General features: G+C 42.8%; 1 long non-coding RNA gene across 2 annotated transcripts; it reads left to right on the top strand.

The window, feature by feature from the left end:
* The first annotated feature begins 375 nt into the window (after positions 1–375).
* Positions 376–9,319, top strand: LOC125704761 (uncharacterized). Of its 2 annotated transcripts, none has more exons than XR_007381233.1 (3): positions 376–483; positions 6,270–7,396; positions 8,906–9,319. It is a non-coding gene; the product is annotated as an uncharacterized LOC125704761 (long non-coding RNA). The 2 variants fall into 2 exon arrangements; XR_007381234.1 differs by lacking the exon at positions 8,906–9,319 and adding an exon at positions 7,555–7,858.
* Positions 9,320–20,589: the final 11,270 nt, after the last annotated feature.

The raw sequence follows: 20,589 nt of genomic DNA, 5'->3' as shown, positions 1-20,589 counted from the left end.
ATAGAATTTAAAATGGAGACAAGCCTGCACACCCATTCCATGCATGTAACAGTTTTATTACCTTGAAAATAGTCTGTAGGGTTTGCAAACTACCCCAACGCTTTTGTTGTAGCTAATTTTAGATTTATGATGGAATAATATAGATTTGCCATAAGACTTCTTAGGCGCGCGTGAGAGTCAGACAGCGTGAGTGTCACGCCAGATGCGTGAGAGCTGGCAGCTCTGGCACTAATATTTTCCTTGGCTGCCTGGGACAGTACAGTACTGCATACATGATGACGGTGCACCTTGAAAATGAGCGAAAGGCGCGACGAGGGTGGGGGAGCGGAGGATCGCAGACGCACCTCTGTTGACTCAAACCCGGCCATTTGTTACCGGTGCTGACGTCGTCTCCGCGAGCTTTTGACGGGATTAATTATTCTCAGTCACGCTTGTGCGGACGATGAGAGCCAAGCGCGAGACAAGTTTCTAATAAAGCGGCAGGTAAGGGGGAGGCGGCGGGGGCGGGGGGGCAGCTTGACAGTGACGGACGAGGGCCGGTGAGCCGGTCGTAGTGAATGCATCGCTTCAAAGAGGCTCTAATGGCAGCTCGGGGAGGTGCCTCATGCAGGCTCTCAGTTTCGCTCCCACTGTACAGTTCAATCACTCCTCCTTCCCAAACCCTGCTTTTTTTTAGCCTGTCGCAACAAGACAGAAGCAAGCCTGAGCCAGGTCGCAAAAAAAAAAGTTTCAAAAATCAGATAAAAATGATTTTATTTTTGTTTGAACGATGCTAGCTTCGGGCGCTAACCCACAGCGGAAGGCGAGGGCCGCCATGCGTGGCAGCCGCCTGCGGTGACTTGCCCTGGAAACGGTCAATTAAGCAGTTATTAATCGTCCACAGAGCCAGAAGTCAGAAAGGGAGGGAGTCCTGTGCAGGACAGGATGGACACGGGAGTATGCGGGGTGGGGGGTGATTTATGGTCGAGGTTTGATGTAGTACTACTCTGATGCTAAGGCGATGGCATCGCATGTGGGGGGGTGCTCCCTTAATCTCACCTCGATGGGACTGGATCCATCGATCATGCAGAGAAGATCTCCTAAAATATCGCCCCCCCTCTCCCCAAACACAAGCACACCTGTCCCACAATTTATGAAACATAAGCATTCAAATTTTCATGAATCTTAACCTAAAGAAATATTACCCATCATTTATTTTTTTCAATTTTTGGAAGTGGTCCAGATCTGCTTATGATGCATCACAGTCACCATGTATGGTGTCACTCCTCCCTTCTCATCTCTTCCTCCAGTTAGACTTTCGGTCTTCTTCCAATAGTACATTAATCATCTGATTCTTCACTTTCTTCTCTTGAATTACTTTCATGGTTCAGGGTGGTACATTGGTGTGGTGATTAGCATTGCTGACCTACAGCTAAGGAATCGGGGTCCAGTTTGTTTGCACATCCTCCCTTTGTCGTGAATTAGAGTAACCGAATTGTTCATAGGTGTAAATGGTGCGTGTGGCCAGTGATGGGCTGGATTGTTCCCTGCCTTGCACGCATACTTTCTGGGGTAGGACCCCTACAGCCCTGCGTAGGACAAACAGCTATGAAAAATGCAAGGATTTTTTTGTTTAATTCTTCATTGTGTGAATGAAAGAAAAAAAACTTTTACAATTACAACGCACTGCTAATTAGCTACGTCAATAAAAATGTCACTTTTTACGAAACACAGAATAGCACTCATGGTGGCTATATATATGTTACCGGTAGTTTTGATTAAAAGTTTTGGTCTGGAAAGTGTAGTCATTTTCCCAAAAGATATTCCCGTTATAGTGTTTCCAATATAAAGATGTTAACCTTCAGAACCAATTTGAGGGAATGAATTAGCTTCGTAAACTGAGGAGTGGCTGCACGTTTTCGCTATTACCGAAATGTCGCAACAGTCAGGCTACGAATAGCTCAGTCGTCAGCTAAACTGGCTGCTGAGTTGCTCGCATTTGCTGTTGCTTCCCTCTTTGAGGTCTGGCCGGCTGCCGCGTCAGTCTCCACGTTGCTCCGCGCTGCTCCGCGCTCTGTCGCCTGCTGCCAATCAGGGCGCACATTTCGGCATACCTCCGGCGGCCTTTCAGCGCCCCGTCATGCACGTCGCTCTGCGTGGAGCGAAAGGACCCGCGCGGGTCAAAGGTCAGACATGAGCATCTCGCCCAGAGTCTGTGCCCAGATTTTTTCAGGGTTCATTCCAGAGATACTGACAGACAGAGCTTCTGGTGCATGAATTCGTGTACAACTTTCTGTTTTCAGTTTTGAGGAAATTATAATATATAAATCCGACAGTGGATGAGCCAAAGTAAGATGTACTGATAGATAGATAGATAGATAGATAGATAGATAGATAGATAGATAGATAGATAGATAGATAGATAGATAGGCTGATGATGAATGGATAGACAGACAGATAGATAGACTGATGATGAATGGATAGACAGACAGATAGATAGACAGACAGATGGATAGATAGATAGGTAGATAGATAGATAGATAGATAGATAGATAGATAGATAGACAGACAGATAGATAGATAGATAGATAGATAGATAGATAGATAGGCTGATGATGAATGGATAGACAGATAGACAGACAGATAGATAGACTGATGATGAATGGATAGATAGATAGGCTGACAGACAGATAGATAGATAGACTGATGATGAATGGATAGACAGATAGATAGATAGACAGACAGACATACAGATAGAGAGATAGATAGATAGATAGATAGATAGATAGATAGATAGATAGATAGATAGATAGATAGATAGATAGATAGATAGATGAACTTGCATTAATATTGACACTGATAGATAATACATAAATGATTTGGCATGATACTGAAAATGTGTGATACAATCAAAGTATCTTCAAAAGAAAAGTTCCAAAAATACCCGATCCACTGTTGCATTTATAAGATGTATAAATAATTTGTCAGATTAATGGAGCACATGAGTAACAGCGTCAGTGGTGCAGTGGGATATTTTTGTATCTGTGTTGGGAGTTGATTGCAGTTACGTGAAGCTCCAGGTGTGCTGTGTAACAATAGGGGTGTCGGCCTCTTACCGCGGCTCCCCATCCGTGAGTAATCCCTTCCGTCGTTCGTGGCGTCCCGGGGTTTGGGGTGAGTGAGAAACCTTATTAGCTGCCCCACCCTCGCAGGGCTGCTTTCTGTAGCGGCTGGCCTCTTTAACGTCTGCTGTGGACCCAGTAACATCTCACACGGCACATGCATTTGGCAAAAGGGGAACTCGTCTGATTACTGCTTTAAGAGTTGGACTCGTCCTGTAAGCAATAAAGACAGGGCTTTCATTAATCAGAACTAACCCAATATTGCACAGGCCCCGCTTGTCTTCCTCTTCTTGCCAACAGCCCTGGGCCTCCTAATGGAGATCCATGACACGCCATCAGCAGCTTGGTTATCACCCCTACGAGTGCTTCCAACTCGATGGGTCCTAGAGCCGCTGTTGTAAACCACTGATCCCTGAGCAGAAAACACTCAGACGATGACCCATGCTGAGCTGTAGGTGTTTGCTGAATCATTTCAGTAATGTATAATTCCCTTGTAACGTGTTAAAAGGAAAGGATGCACCTATCGCATCTATTTGAATTAAAGTAACTGAATTTTATAAAGCTATACAGCTTTGCTTAGAATTATTATTAAATAAACCTTATGTCCCAAAGTGGTGGATGTTTTCGTAGACTCCTGTAGTGATGGAAATCTTGAGGTTGTACAGAGCTCGTGATAACGATAATGACAAACCTCTAGATATTTGGCAATCAGTGGCTACCCTGGCAGGCTTAAAACAGAGGAGGGAGAATCAGCATTAAGAGATTATTGCATGTTTCACTCTGCGCTGATTGCGAAAGGCGTAAAGGATAATTATTTGCAATCTGCACTTGTATTTCAGGTGAAGTGTACCGAAATCAACATTTCAAGTAGATAATAACCAGGACTCCCCATTGCTCGGCTAAAGCTGCACAGGGAAATAACACAAGACAACAAACCACTGCGAAACCTCCTCCTTAAAAATGCTATATTATCGGAAGAGTCTCCCACTGGAATCCGGAAGCTCAGGTCCCTTAGCCAATGCGCTCTATCATTTTTATGATAAAAGTGGGAAACTGGGTCACAGTATCTGGTGCTAATTCATCATTCTTTATGAAGACTAATAGGCCACTGCTGATGCGAGGGGGAAGCGCGACGACTAGACCCATGGCCGACTGGCTATAAGGCCCGTTCCGCGACACACCTTTGGGAGGAGAGAGGGAGGGGCACGTACTTCCCGTAAGCCTGAGTGCATCCCGATCCCAAATTCAGCGCGGACCCCTTCCCGGCCCTCTACTGCATCGTCATGCATCGCGCCATTTATTTAGTTCCGTCTCAAATAAAATAACTTCATAATCATCCAATATTTCTCTCCTTCTTTTTTAATTAAGCAGGCGGCAGAACAATGATTAAAACCAATAGGACTATTAACTATATTATACCTCCCAGTGATTACGGGGGGGTGGCTCATTATGTTGTAATAATCCACCAGCCATTCCACAAATAATAACCCCATTGATGAAAGCACTGAATTATTTATCTCACTCCTGCATTTGTGCCAATAGGAATAAATAACACATTAAGCAGCTGTAAAATAATAAGGATATTAGACAAAGTACACTTAGCTCAATTGGGGGCTGTGCTGTAGATTGTCTCCTAGCGTTCATTAAAGGGGGGGGGGGGGAATCCATTGTCATTTAAAGCATCTACTCTGAGGGTCTGTAAGTATCCCCGAAAATGATATCTTAATGCTTGGTTGCAATAAAGAACTCCAAAGAGGTACGGAGCACAGGTCCTGCCCGTTCATAGTCCGGATAATCAGCCTGCGTCTTCGCGAGTGATGTTTGCCTGTCTCTCCATATCCCAGTCCCTGCCTTGAGATATTTAAGTCTAAATCAAGTGTTTTCCATCCCAAACCCCTGCAGCAGCCCCCCGAGAGAAGCTTTTATGTTTCCCACTAATGCAGCAACATTAAATGTTATTTTGTATTAGTTACAAGCCACAGGTGAAGTGCCACGACAACAAATGTATTGTTTAGTGCTGAGTGTTAAACATGTGACTGCTTCTCTGACAATGGTACATTCACAGGATCAGGTACATGACAATGGTACATTCACAGGATCAGGTACATCACAATGGTACATTCACAGGATCAGGTACATCACAATGGTACATTCACAGGATCAGGTACATGACAATGGTACATTCACAGGATCAGGTACATGACAATGGTACATTCACAGGATCAGGTACATGACAATGGTACATTCACAGGATCAGGTACATGACAATGGTACATTCACAGGATCAGGTACATCACAATGGTACATTCACAGGATCAGGTACATCACAATGGTATATTCACAGGCTCAGGTACATGACAATGGTACATTCACAGGATCAGGTACATCACAATGGTACATTCACAGGATCAGGTACATCACAATGGTATATTCACAGGCTCAGGTACATGACAATGGTACATTCACAGGATCAGGTACATCACAATGGTACATTCACAGGATCAGGTACATCACAATGGTATATTCACAGGCTCAGGTACATCACAATGGTACATTCACAGGATCAGGTACATCACAATGGTATATTCACAGGCTCAGGTACATGACAATGGTACATTCACAGGATCAGGTACATCACAATGGTACATTCACAGGATCAGGTACATCACAATGGTATATTCACAGGCTCAGGTACATCACAATGGTACATTCACAGGATCAGGTACATCACAATGGTATATTCACAGGCTCAGGTACATCACAATGGTACATTCACAGGATCAGGTACATCACAATGGTATATTCACAGGCTCAGGTACACTGATAAATACTTAATGATGGGAAAGAATGTTCATGACATAAAATAATCCATCAAATTATTCCATTCTCACAGTTTTGATTGAAGCACCACTTATAATATTCAATACTGCACAAAACTGTTAGTCAAAGACAATGATGTCCATGGTCGAATAAATCTTTATTGCTGTATGTCTGTCAGTGTGCTGGCTTACAAAGCATCTCCCAAAGTCAATCAGTATTTTGAGGAACAATCCAATACAGCCATGTACTTTTTGACTCTATCACTAGCACACCTTGTTTGACTAATCAATACTGCTAAAGTTAACTAATTAAATTAACTAATTAATTGTTCCTGTGGTTAAATTTAAGAAACGTGTGGAATGGCTGAGGTGCCTGAGGACAGATTTGGGAACTGAAGCGATGTTCATCTCCGTCGAAGAAGATGAGGAACTTTCTGGAGAACAGAAGACATTCTGGTTTTTATTGTGTTACTGTTCATTTTCATACGTTCTAATGTTAAATTGTTTTTTTTTTCTAAGCAAAAGTACACTTACTACCCAGATAAAAACCTTCAAACATTACCTTTGACTGCCTACAAGTTTTGCACAGTTCTGTATATGGTTGATTATTAAGTAATAAATGCTTAGTGAATCAGATAATGAGATGCGTTTTGCATTTAAATGCCAATGCTTGTGAGGGCCCTCTCAGTCTGTCCATAACCACCTGTTGCATTATGGGTGATGCTGTAAGTTTCCAATTTCCACCGCGAGCCGATTACATGTGCAGCGCCAAATAGGGGCGGAATGCTTTCATATTTCATTAAATATTAGGTTCCAGTTTAGTGCCCAAACATAATCATTTTAACAACGTATGCAGGCAATGTATACAAATATATTTAACACAAATAGTAATGTAGTGATTGATCACAGAGGATCGTCTTACTTTAAAGTATCATCTAAAGGCAGTTTCTGTTTACTTCCAAAAACAGGCTTATTTACAGCTGCTAGTTCAAGATAATCTGATGTAATAAGGAAAGTTAAGGTCTTTCGTGCATAATCTTTCATAACAGAATGAGGAGCAAGGAGTTCTTGGTCATCAGATGTGTTAATCATGGATTCAGTAAGCAGCCTTCAGCGATGCCACCAAATAGCGACTTCAAAGGCGCAACTAATGACGCTAATCATCAATGACAGAAGACACTTTAAAAGACACACGACAAAGTGGCACTGATCCCCTCCCAGCGTATCGGTGTCCTCCCAGCTCCATAAACAGTCATCTGAAGAGGAGACTCTTACACGGCAAGCCATCTGCCAGTCCCGTCTGTCCCGGCCCTCTGGCCCAAAGGCGGACCGCCCCGGCATCCTCCCTCGCCTGCCCCCCGGCGCTTCCCGCATCTTCTGGAAGTTCTGGAAATCAATGGGGAACTTTGACGCCCATGCGGCAGAGAAGGCCGGGAATGATAAGCACTCACGTGGGACGGGGGCCAGGGACGAGGGGTAAGTGCTGAATCAATGGCAGCGTCTCTCTGATGTGTATAGCGTTACCGTGGAGGTCCCGACCAAAAGGTGGGGACCTCGTCTCCTGTGGTTAGACCCACTTTTTTTATGATCAATTACAGATTAAGTACCATTCATCTCCCTCTTTCGTGTTCCAGGCAACTCTTGATGGCTGCCATCTTGTGTGACCTCTTCTCCCATAACCTCTCCACTTCTGTCCTCTCCATCCTGTCAGAAGTGCAGTCTTCCCTCTAACTCCACCTTGTAAAAGCCCCTACTTCCATTTCCTCTGGGTCTTTCACTAGTGTCGGGTGTTTACACAGTATTTCACACCGTTCACATATTATTATTTCATATTAAGATGCTATTATATAAACTTGTTGAACTGCTATAATCTTTGATTCACATATTCCAGATAGATATGTGGCAGGTACACTTACGCCTAGCAATCTTCTAGACACATAGCACATATTTTTATAATGGACAAGAGTGTATAATACATGCAAAGTAAATATAAATATATTTTGTCACCAGTTATCCAGATTATCCTCAAAGATACGACAGAAAGATAAGTTTTAATTGTATTATGTTAAAATAGTTTAATACTTTTTGTCGTGTACAGGCGGGAACTCAAACAAGTTTACTTTAAAATGTACATTTTAATTTCCTGTTCGAACTCCTTGAAAGCTAGTAAAACTAAAAAAAAAAAATACCAAGTACAAATATGCCTATCAATTTTAGAAAATAAGAGTCAATAACATTCAATAAATGACTCGCCTGTTAAATACAGTAGAAAATATTTTGAGGGTAATTTGCACTGCCGAGTTTTAAATAATAATGTCAGAAATCTGCATAGCATTTCGCTTTAGATGAGACAGGCGACGGCGTAACCCGTCTGGTTAAAAGACACCAAGCGCGTTCTCGCCGCTTCATTAACGTCTACGGCGGAGCACCGGTTACGCGCCTAGCGTTCCCGACGTGTGCTGCGGCGGCACCAGCTTCTCGGGCACGTCTCCGGTTTCAAATTAATCCGGCTCGTTCAGGCAGAAGTTGTGACTTGGGAGGGTTTGATTCTGATGGAAGTGGACTTTCGACAGATAGACGATCGTTATGGTCAAGTGCTGCGCGGCGTAGTAAATTACCCCGTATCCCTAATGGGTGTAATGCATTGCGCTCTCTGCGACCGGGGACCTGGAAAATGCTGCCTGCAGGTTAGGATGTTTCAATCAATTTACCATCGGCTCTCCTGTGTTATGTGCTGCCGTGCAAATATGCACATTTATTCAGAAAAGGAATTTGTGCTTCCTCGTTTTGAAAAACGGTACAGATGAATAGCCTTTTTAATCAGCACGTGAATCAAAGATGAGGTGCAGTCCAACAAGATTATGCATTAGAATATTAAGATGCAAGAATTATATATTTAATTACTATGTTATTATGCAAAATAGAGATTTTTTATAATGTATGGTTTATTGGAATTTAATGGTGTGTGTCCCCCACTTTGGTAAGGCTCCCCTGGTCTATCCATCGACATCAGACATTTCCATGGATGAGACCTGCCAGCCTGTTGGTGGGGGAAACATGAGCAGTTGCCCCCAGACCGAAAATACCCGGACGGATCAATGCGTGCAGCATGTACCTATCGAACAGTTGAATTTAGCACCAGAAAGCTGCCAGCTGGACACGTCAGTCAGAAGCACAGCAAATGCCTGGAACTGGCCAAACAAACATACTCAGCCTTTCTGTTGATCTTATTCTGCCCTGTCGCGTGCTGGGAAGGGAAAGCCACTAATGGCCACGTACGACTGGTCTACGAAGAGTTGGAGATGCGCCTCTCCAGTAATCGGCTTGAATTACTTGACTTTGTATGGTATTGCTATGCCGGTTTAACATACATTTGAATAAAAAAATATAACACCGTTACTCACTGAAGTATCTACACGTTGCTTATCTTGTGCAGCACAGAGACAACCTTGGTCACCATGAAATAACTGACAATGTCTGACGTTAGTGTGACTTTTCGTTTTCGTAGGCTTCATGAATTAATACATTTTCCAAGCTAAAACCTCAAGCCGGTATGTCTCGGTTAAAAATTAAAGAGTAATTAGCTAGCAGGATTTGTTTTTGCTGTACATTTGGTCGTATTGCCTCAAGTAATTCTGGGAATGATGCAACGCACGGCCCACTTTTTACTTCTCAGTTATAGCAGTATTTTTTTTATTACCTGTATTGCACATTTTCTGGCAAATTATGTGGATAAAGATAAAACAACAAGCTATTAGCTCCGATAAGAAATGAAACCGAGGAAAAACAAGAGAACGATTACGAGCAGATTTCCCAAGATGCATTGCTTCCAGCTGCTGTTATTATTATGGTACTTTAATTAGTTGGTGCTAAAGCCTGCTTAATCACTACTTGTCTTTTATTGCATTGTTTAGATGTGGAGAAAATTAGCCACAAAGACACTAAGACACTACAGGGAGACAAAGAATCAGTTACACAATGTATCGGATTGTCTTTGCTGTTGCCATTTTAATAGGACATGATGGATAATGAAGTTATAGATAATGACTTGATGCCTCACCCCCCCCCTTCCCAGTTCACTCGTGAGTGTCACTCTGGATATTGCCAGAAGTTCTGACAATTTGAAATCGAGCACAATTAACTGCTGAGGTAATGGCTATTAATGCATATTAAAGAGGTACACATAGCATAAAACAATCAAAGCACAATGATGAAATGACACTTATGGGCATGGGTGACAGGTAGGGGTGTACATAGGAGAAATATGTCCTGCTACCCAACCATCCATAACTGCTTATTCAGTAGGAGCTCGTGGAGAGATTGGGGCGCACAGGGAACGAGGGTGAAATGCTAAAAAAGGAACCACTCCAGCACAAGAAAAACATATATCACATAAATTAACTGAACTTCGTTTATGTTTCCAAACTATACAATACATATCACACGTAATATAATTGTTCTAATCAGCAGTAAGCGTAAGTTACATAGTTACGGTCAATGATTGTTATGGTGAAATAAGATGCACCCTAAAAATCCATCCATTCATCCATTGTCCAAACCACTTATCCTACTGGGTCGTGGGGGGTCCGGAGCTTATCCTGGAAGTAATGGGCACGAGGCAGGGAACAACCCAGGATGGGGGGCCAGCCCATTGCAGGGCACACTCGCACATCATTCACTCTCACATGCACACCTACGGGCAATTTAGCAACTCCAATTAGCCTCAGCATGTCTTTGGACTGTGGGGGGAAACTGGAGTACCTGGAGGAAACCCCCCGATGACATGGGGAGACCATGCAAACTCCACATACATGTGACCCAGGCGGAGACTCGAACCTGGGTCCCAGAGGTGTGAGGCAACAGTGCTAACCACTGCACCACCGCCCCACCCTCAAAATAAAAATTAAAAATATGTATTCAAATTCAGCCAATTTTGTGCTATTAAAACTGTTGTTTCAAAGATAATGAGTAAAAACACATTCAAAAATCCTCAGTGGATTACCTAACACAGTGGATCACTTAACACTGTGGATCACCTAATACCATGAATCACCTAACACCATGGATTACCTAATACCGTGGATCACCTAACACAGTGGATCACCTAACACCGTGGATCACCTAATACCGTGGATCACCTAACAGAGGACTACCTAACACAGTGGCTACCTGTAGGATGTTACAGGACATTTAAAGAAACTATGAAAATATGTGAATAGGATTTTGGTTCTTAATTTCTGTTTTTTGAAATTCTTACTATAACAGTCTGGGAACTGAACAGACTCTCCATTAAAATGCTCACTAACTATTGAAAGTACTTTGAGAATATTAAACAATCCATCCATCCATATTCAAACTGCTTTTCATGGTCGGGTCATGGGATTAAAGAATTCAAAAGAATTTTATTTAAACAAAAGAAGTTTTCAGTACATTAGTCATATTCTCAAAAAGAATGGCACGGATATAATGTATGTTCAAAGCATAATGTATGTTCATTATTATGGAGCCAGAAGGTATTCCAGAGGGGTTAACGCCACATAAATATTAATAAGAAACAGGCTATTATTTCTTGTCATGTGCTAAAGTATAAATTGAAAAAAAATAGAACAAAAATACATGCCTTTTGGTGAAAATATTTCACAATAACTTTTTTTCTATAATTAAATGCTTGACTATTGCCCCAAGCAATGTCAGCCGGAGTGGCATGGAAAAACAGACGATTTCAGAGTGATACAGAGTAACAGATGACAGATAAGAAGCGTCCCGCTCGCTACCTGCCCACCGCTTTCGCTTTGACTGGCGCCCCCATCGTTATTGACAGCCATTTTGGATTTATGGCCGGGTGATGACGAGCATCTCTGAGGTCCGTGTGGCACGGCTACGCAGGGCCAGCAGTGAACCGCAGAGTGGCGTAATGGTTCTCTGGGTCTCAGGGTAACTCCCCCGGATGTCCCCCCCCTATTTAATGATTTGATATCATGCAGGTTACACTATAAGTTCCTAAAGGTCAAACCCCCAGTGTTTGGGATTTAAGTTTAGGTAGCTCTCTAGCAGATGGTGCTGGAATTTGGTCAGTCCCTTTACTATGAAGTGGCTGGAATTGGCGGGGGGGGTGGGGTCCATTCTTACTGACTGATGTACAGCTTCATTGGTCTGCCTCTTTTTTTCCGCTTCGCCTAAATGAATTGGCCAGCTGGCAACTTAAATTTAGTTTTTTTATTTCAATTTTTTTTTCTATAAGACCCCTGCAGCAAAAAAAATTTAAAAATTAAATGATGATAATAATTGTCAATAACACGGAAGACGAAAATCCCATCTCTGGTCCTGTGCAATTAACATACAAGAATAAATTACACTTGCAACTGAAAATATAACAGTAGTGAGAATTGATTTAATTATTTAGTGCCAGTGTGTTAATTTCCTTACTACAGGCTGCCGGGCGGCCAGTGCCTCATCCCAGGCCCTGTATTTTCTTGTAGATTTCTTTGAATCGCCACCATCTCCGCTAGATGAGCTGTTTCACAAATGAACATTTACGTAACACTGCAGAAATAACGCATCTGCTATCTCAGTACCTTCTCGTTCCGGGCACAAATGGTGTCTTCTAATGCAATATCGGTGCCATTTTGATGGTCCTGCTGTCATCATCGGCAACTCTGAGGGATCTGTTGGTAGGTCTTCACTCATCTCAAAGACTAAACATTCACAGAAGTCCTGAGATGTGATGCCGTGCAAATTAAGCCCAATTTCTAGCACACGGCTCTTGTTCCATCTGAGTATCTAATAAGGATGGGGGGGGGGGTGTGGGTTGCTTGAAATTCTTGATAACCCAATCACTTTTATGACACAGACAAAACAATCGCCGTCGTCTTGTTTTACAAGATATTTGCACTTCACTTTTATAGTTGCTTGTTTGAATTTTAAGCACACAATTATTACAATGCTAATTAAGCCACTGGGGTAATTATCAATTATCGTTCTACACTGAGATGCGAAAAGGCAGTGAATGGAAAGCAGCAATAAAGATGATGGAGTATAATCTATATCTTAGTGTATAATAACGCATAAAGCATATGCACCTACACTATTCTTACACTTAATGGGGAGCGATTTGCACGCAGTGCGTTGGAGTCGGTCTCTATCTTCCGCACTGAGCTGCTGATCTTGACCGCTGATGAAATAGCTGTTGGATCAGGAAGGTACCAGCAGGACATACAGATAGATCAGCAGTAACAGGCAGGAGGGTCATCCCACCCCCGGAGAAATCACAGCAGGGCGTGCACTGTAAAATTTTACTGAATGCTCCTTCTGGCAACAGTCGATCATGGAAAATTCGACACAATTCACCGAAAACAGGCCCCCTCCCTGGGACGGCATATTTTACCAAGCCCCCCTCTACTGCGAGACCTCCAGCTCCAACTGTAGGAGGTGCCTCGCTGGGGGCAGTGTATGGTTCTGCAGGTCTGGAATCTGTGCCGGTCATCAAGAGGTTGTTGATTCAAATCCCTTGGCCAGCAGAGTGATGCCACTGTTGTGCACTTGAGCAAGATCCTTAACCTCCTCCCCCCCCCCCCACAATTACTCAGACTGTCCTCTGTTCTCAATTGTTTGTCACTTTGAATAAAAGCATCTACTAAATAAATGTAAATATATGACTTTAATGGAGAATCTGTTTGGTTCCCAGACTGTTTTTCCATTTACAGCGAGAATTTCACAAATGAGAAACTAAGAACCAAAGTAAGTGGCCACTGGTGGCCGATGGCTGTTACAGGTCATCACATCCTTTTCTGTGCTCCGTGTGACTCTGCCCTGGATACATGATTAAAGAGCCTGGATGGATGACAGTTCCTATAGGTTATATACTTTTTCAAGATGTTCACAAGAATAAATTTATATATTTTTTTAAATGTCGGCCTTTTTTAAGCGGCACCTGCTCATGTCGTTTTATTTTATTAACGTGACGGATCGTTCTTCGAGGTGTCGTTACGATGACATCACCGTCGCGATGTCAGGGGGAGGCTGATGTCACTCTCCTGATGTCCCCGTAGACCCCCCCCCCCGCCTTTGTTTACCACACCACCTGCCACTCTGTGGGGGGGCCATCACAGTGCAGCTCAGGATGCTCCATGCCTCAAGGCCACACGGTACCCCCCCCCACCCCCCCCAAGTAAAGCTACCTTAATTGCTGCACTCATCCAGACACACATGCTTACTCAAAACCCAGGCCTGAACAACCGGGGCCATGTATTATTGATGCTGGAGACACGGATCTCACTTAGAGGTGACAGGAACACGACGTCTGTGTCTGTGATATCATGGGGCGGGGGGTAATCGACACCACGGCACCCCGAAGGCGAAGGTGCTGGTAGTGGGGGTGGGATTACTGCAGGGTGTTCATCTATCATAGCTACTTACGCGCTCCACATCCGCCCTTTAAACAATGTAAAATTAGGTTAAGATCTGCTGGAGACGCTTGCAGCCTCATTAATCGCGCCGCCCGCTTAAAGGGTGGCTCGCTTAGACGCGGAATTATAAAACCCGAACTATTGTCCGACATGCGTGAGACCCCCTGGTTTGTTAGCCATGCCCTGAACAGATTTGGTTGGATTCCGTTGCCTTCAGTCTTCATTGATGGTTTTTTTTTTTCGTTAAAAGATATTCTTCGGCGTACGCTGCCTGGGATTAAATCAAAGCTGTAGCTCATCTTAATATAGCTTCTTGGATTAGCAGCCACACTCGCTGCCAAGGCCTTGTCAGCCTCAGCCAAAGACGACCTGCTTCTTCTGCTGATTTTACGCTATCTCATCGGAAGGATTAGTCAATATTTTGGATTTAACGAGTGCCACTGAATAATAAATGAATAAAGCCTTCCTCCTCTAGAAATCATATTGTCTCAAGGGAGAATGAAAATTGTACCGGGGGTCTCTCTTTTTTCGAGGCTTGAATATTTCACACAAAGATTTGGATCTAAAAAATAGGTCTCTGCAGGGTCTTCTAAAAAATTCTCTTTATTGCCACACATATCACCGGGGAATTCTGCGTAGGATCTCGACCACTTCTTCTCACAACTGTCATTCATTCTGAAATATTGATTTTTTTTTTTTCGACCTCCTGTGTGATTCTGAATCTCTCTTTTGGGTGCAGGACATTTCTGCAAGAACAACTTCTGCAGAAACAATTCAAATATCGTTTGCAGAGCAGAAAGTTTAGCTGTCCACTTTTTTTTCGAATTCTTAAAAAAATCTATTCAAATTTCAGGCATTTCACTCTGCAGGGAGACCCACTTTGTCAATTTTACAAACAATTATTTCAAAGTCAGTAGCTGTCCACTTTACTTTTGAATTCTTTAAATCTGTTCAGTTTTCTGATATTTTATAATGCAGTGAGATCACTTTTGTTGTTAATTTACAAGCAACTAAATTATTTTAAAGCCAATTATTTCCTTCAATGTTTTCAATGAAAGAATTAAAAATTAATCTCTAGGATGGCAAGTTAAGAGCCCCCCCCCCCCGACCCCCCCCCAGCTCCTGGCTCCCTCCCGTTTGGTCCTCTGTCTAAGCCACCAACGATGAAGGAAAACTCATCCGGTCTCCAGGAGGTCCTAGCGGCCCGGCAGTGAGTAAGGCGTGGAGCTGGTGCCTTTCATCGTCACGACGTCGCGACTGTGGGCCTGGTAGAATCAGGTTTCATTCGGGCCCTGGAGAGATTTACTTTCTTCTGGGCCAGAACTTGCTCTTTCCAGGACACCTGCGATCACTCCGGACACGTGCACTGAAGGTAATGCTCGAGTGACACTTCTGAAAAAAACGCCCAAGTCGCACAGATGTGGCACAATGGCGGGGTGAGGGGCTCCTTTGAAGTGACCTGCACCGGCCTTGCATGATGGGCGGTAATCATGTGACAGGCGTGAGCCAATAACAAAGCAGAAAAAAAACCTCAATACACACTTATGAGCTTAGAGGCACATAAATCTCTTTTACTACATATGATATACCTTTACAGCTAATGGGTTTTAAAGACATATTTGTCCTCCATATAAATAAACTTGTTACAGTTTGAGGTTCAATCGTTTTAATTTCTGGCGTTACGCTGAGGCTCGCAAGATCGGCAAGGAAGTAAAGTATGGAGGGAGTGCCGGGCCTCGCAAGTCTGATGGTGCAGACAGTCTCCAGACCCTCCCCAGAGTCATTACATAACTTGAGCTCGCACCTGAACCGCCCCCTCCCCTCGCAGGATAGTTCCACATGATGACTGACCATATCCAGCCCCCTGTGCAGGACTTAGCAGACCCTCGGACTGCGTGAGCTCCTGTTGTCCATTATATATATATATATATTTATTTTTTTTACCACATCCTCCAATTTGCTTATCTGTGGCCGGTCCAAAATGATGGATATGCCAGAGCTCATTTTAGGAACTGGTTCTGTGTCTATGACATTGTTCCTCTCGCTTAGTATTGTATATAATTGAATTTCACTTCCTTGAGATCAAAACACCACTTGAACGTTTAAAAGTAAGCTGTATAAAATGCTAAAATAAGTATTTACGACAGATTTACTTGTCTGTGTGTAAAAGAATTTTCTGATTGAATTTGCTTGTTTTGGGAACTGATGTCTTTTCCTTCTGGGGGAGGAGGGAGGGAGAGTCTCCACAGATGCCTGTTGAAATGCCCCGCGTTTCATCCGCGCTAATCCCGATATTTCTTTTCCTGACACTTTTATGGAGAACGAGGGCGCACTGGCATTGAACAGCGGGTCCACGCCGTCCTCCAGTTACAGTAGCCTGGAATTTCGGGCATGGAGACCGGCCACAGATGTGGGAGATCCGGTTTCCCGTAAGTCGCCGCTCTTTGGGACACTGATCCTCCGCCCGGCGACCAGCGGGTCTCTCCGCGGGCTCCTCTGGGAAGAATCACCGGCAAAAACTCGACGCAGCCCCGTTGCAATAATGCTCCGATCTATCGCATGTATCGCTCACGGCTGGCACTGATCTGAGAGCAGCTGGCTCGTCTCAGCAGCGTTGATATTACTCGCACCTGCCAGACTCGTCAGAATTATTTGGTACTATCCACAAACTTCCATAACTCTGTTCCAGATCTTTACTTTAAAAAGATAATCTTGAAGCACTACTGCCAATATGAATAAAAAATCTACATACAATCTGAAATACTGAGTAAGTATATAGCCAATTAATGCGCTGGGGCAGACAGGAGTAAGTTCTTGGTATATATAAATTAATGACAAGACAAGGCTGCTGCGGGTAAATCTAAGGAACTCTCACTTATGATTCAGGTACCCGTTATATTATCAGCTTATGTTTGCTATCATGATAACATCCTATTACACAGTGTTATGATTCTCCTTTGAGGCTTATTCTATTTTTAGTTGCAAAAGCACCTTACAAAGTGAATTAGGGGGTTTCGCTGAGAATATAAAAAAACGTTTATTTGACTGTCAGTTAAGTGTCCCTGTCGGTATTATAACACTGTCCAAAATGTAGTGATCTTGAGGGCTTTCACTGCATTAAATGGCATTGACTGAACCATTGTGAAGTGTTATTATTAACTAAGCTGTTTTAACAGTCAGTTTAAACAACTTTAATAGAAAAGAAGAAAGGGCGAATTTGTTAAACGTAAGGTAGTGGGAAAAGTATATGGAGGAGCGTGTCCTGTCGTTTTAATAGTAAGGCAGCGTCCAGAAAGCATCGCGCGTCCCTCATTTAGAGTGATTTGACCTCTCCGGTAACGTGAGACAGCTATGCAGCGGAATTCAACAAACTTTCATCTCTTTAGCGAAACCCTTTAGTCTGGAGGCAAAGCAGAGAGCAGTGCTGTGACAAAGGATCTGAACAGGGCCAAGTGAGTCATCTTACACGCCGGGTGAGTTAGTTAATAAACTCAGACGGCAGACAGAAACATTGGACAAACCGGGTGAAATATGATACGATTTAAAAAAAGAATAAATCTTTCCAAATCTAGAAAACAGCTATATTTAATTTTATTTAATCAGTTTTAGCTTGCATAATATTTCCATATGCATAGATATAATTTTGTAGATATATTGTCCATTGCCGATAAAGCAGTAAGTAATTTTTTTTAAATTGAATTGCATTGAATTTGAATTAAATGTAATAAATTCAGACAAATGAAATTTTCATAATTTAAAAATACTTTTATCATAAAGAAACAGTCTGTTTTATTGGAGTAACTATTTCAAAATACCCAAGTTAGTTGTTAAGTTATTACCGAGAAGAATTATGGGGAATTGCCTTTTTAATATAATAAACCAGGAACAAAGATAAGTGCAATGGGATGTATTAGAAAATAATATTCATTAATTAAATTATAAATTACTGATATTATAAATAAATAATAATTAAATATATTACGAATCTTGAAGTGCCCTTCCGTATTTTGCAGGACACCCCAAAGTAGATTCCTCGTACGTAAAACTGCTTGGCGATAAATAAACTGATTCTGTTTCTGTAAAACAAGAACCCCTCCCCCGGTAAATGAGCATGCTGATGGTGATGTGCTTCCTGTGAGGCCCCTCTTGATGTCACGAGGAGAACAGCCCCTTAGACCCTCACTAACGAACTTAACACAAACGGAGTCGCTTAAAGGCTGTCCGTTTGTTTAGCCGTCAAACACATAAACGCCGTATGTGACATTATATGCGGATGCTGGCTGTCTTAAAGTTCCCGGAAACACTGTGTGTCACATACGCACTGTGACATTTGTAAGGTTAGTGATGAGAAGAGCCCAGCGCAAGTCTGCAGCTTTTTTTTCCTCGCTGGAGACACCTTGATAGTTTGTTCTCCTTTTCCTAATGATATTTTCTCCCTATCTGAATAATCCTAACCGATAGCTAGCGATAACCGATCCCGAGATAGAAGCTAAAGCTACAACAATGTTTGTCTGAACCGCGTGGGATGAAATCGACATCACTGAACACAGGAAGAAAGCCTCAGAATAGACTTTTAGTGGTTTGATTAAGTTTGGTCAAGTTTCTAAAATGTGCATACTGATTTACGGATGAATTTCACCTTCTGTCGTCAGCGTTCCAGTAATCTGTCCTTTTGGGTGCAAAATATCATCTGAATACATGTTCAATTCCTTGTTAGTCAAACATCACACAACAGAGGAGAGTTAAATAGTGTCTTCAGGGCCTCTTTTAATCAAACTGGCACAGTGCTATCCGCTCATTTTTGCTAACAAATTTAAAGGACGGTCTCTTAGATGGAATATGGGCCAGCTCCTTAGTATAATAAATGAAGGCTTTGGCGGTGTGTTGTTCCTTTGCCATCTCTTCGGGAAGCACCCACACATCTCTCTGCAAAGTGCGTCTGCGGCCCTTCCAGCAGATAGCCACCTTCTCTCTCTTTTTCCCCCCTCCAAATCGCAATCATTTCTTCATTATCTCTTTTATTTGGTCCTTTCCCACTGTTAGGCTGCAGAGTGAGCTGGGAGTTTATTTGGATGCTCTTAATTACAAAGAAGCGAAAGAACTGGGTTGCCTTAAGAAATTAATCTGCACCGTCCGTTCCTAAAGGGCAGAAATAACCATAGAGACGACAGCGAGCATCTTTGTTTGTGCTCCCTGAGATGAACTTAGAGAAAGACTGATCAGATCAATTCAACCAATTTCACAGAGAGCCACTGGGTTGTAATAAAACCGTTACATTTTGTCTGTTTGTGCAGCCCTGGCAGAGTAAGGAACTTTTATTAAACCATTAGAAGACATAGTCTTCGCCTATTTGTTAAATTAAACTGAATTTTGGAATTATAAGATCGGGCCTGCAGGTTGTAAACTAAACTGTAATAAATTTCATCTCTAAGGCTTTTCTGTATTAAAAAAAAAAATCAGCTAACAGCTGATCCCAAATCATTGTTTATCGTCGGTCATTCGCTTTCGCTGCTCATTTTCTATGGGTATTTCCAGGCAAATAATGAATCCAAACAAATTAAACTGAAAAAAAAATGTATATGTATACTGCACACTGGTTTGAGCTCCAGAAGGTACATCTAAAGATCTTGAAGGAAAATGACCACACTTGAGGTCTACTGAGGTCTGTGACATCCTAATACAGTGTTTCCTAATCCGGTCCTGGGGGAGCCACAGACGACCCATGTTTTTGCTCGTATCAGGAGCTGGGAGGGAGCAAAAATGTGGACTCTCTGGCAGGGAGCGAAAACACGGACCGACTACGCATCCCCGAGGGCCGAATTGAGAAAAACTGGCCTAATGTCAGACTGGGACTGAAACGCAAACATTTTTATTGCTCTCTGTTGCCGGTGGAAGCTGCTGTAGGATGCTGTTTTTAGGGCGGGTTGAGTTTTTGGACGTTTCGTATGTGTTTATAAGTCAACATGAATGCATTATCATTGTGCTAGTGGCTGAGACAGTCAGCATGGCGATCAGCTGTGAATGTGCTAGCAGTACTAGGATTTCTGTGCTTCTCGGTCACTCATTTCACTGCTGCAATGAGCGTGTCATCTCAGATAGTGGAGTGGAGAAAGTTGGATCCCTGTTAGCCTCCTGTCAAAGTAATCAATTTCCCCCCCCCGCGGTGAGAGCCCCTCCTCTGCATCGCATGCTTGATAAATCCAGACAGCACATTGAGTTACGAATAAAATCTCTTTTGTGGAGGTTTGCTGAAATGTTATTGCT

This window comes from Brienomyrus brachyistius, chromosome 12 (genome assembly GCF_023856365.1).
Source record: "Brienomyrus brachyistius isolate T26 chromosome 12, BBRACH_0.4, whole genome shotgun sequence".
NCBI classification, from domain to species: Eukaryota; Metazoa; Chordata; class Actinopteri; order Osteoglossiformes; family Mormyridae; genus Brienomyrus; species Brienomyrus brachyistius.
Note: the sequence above shows the minus strand (reverse complement) of the source record. Positions and strands in the feature narration are given on the sequence as shown.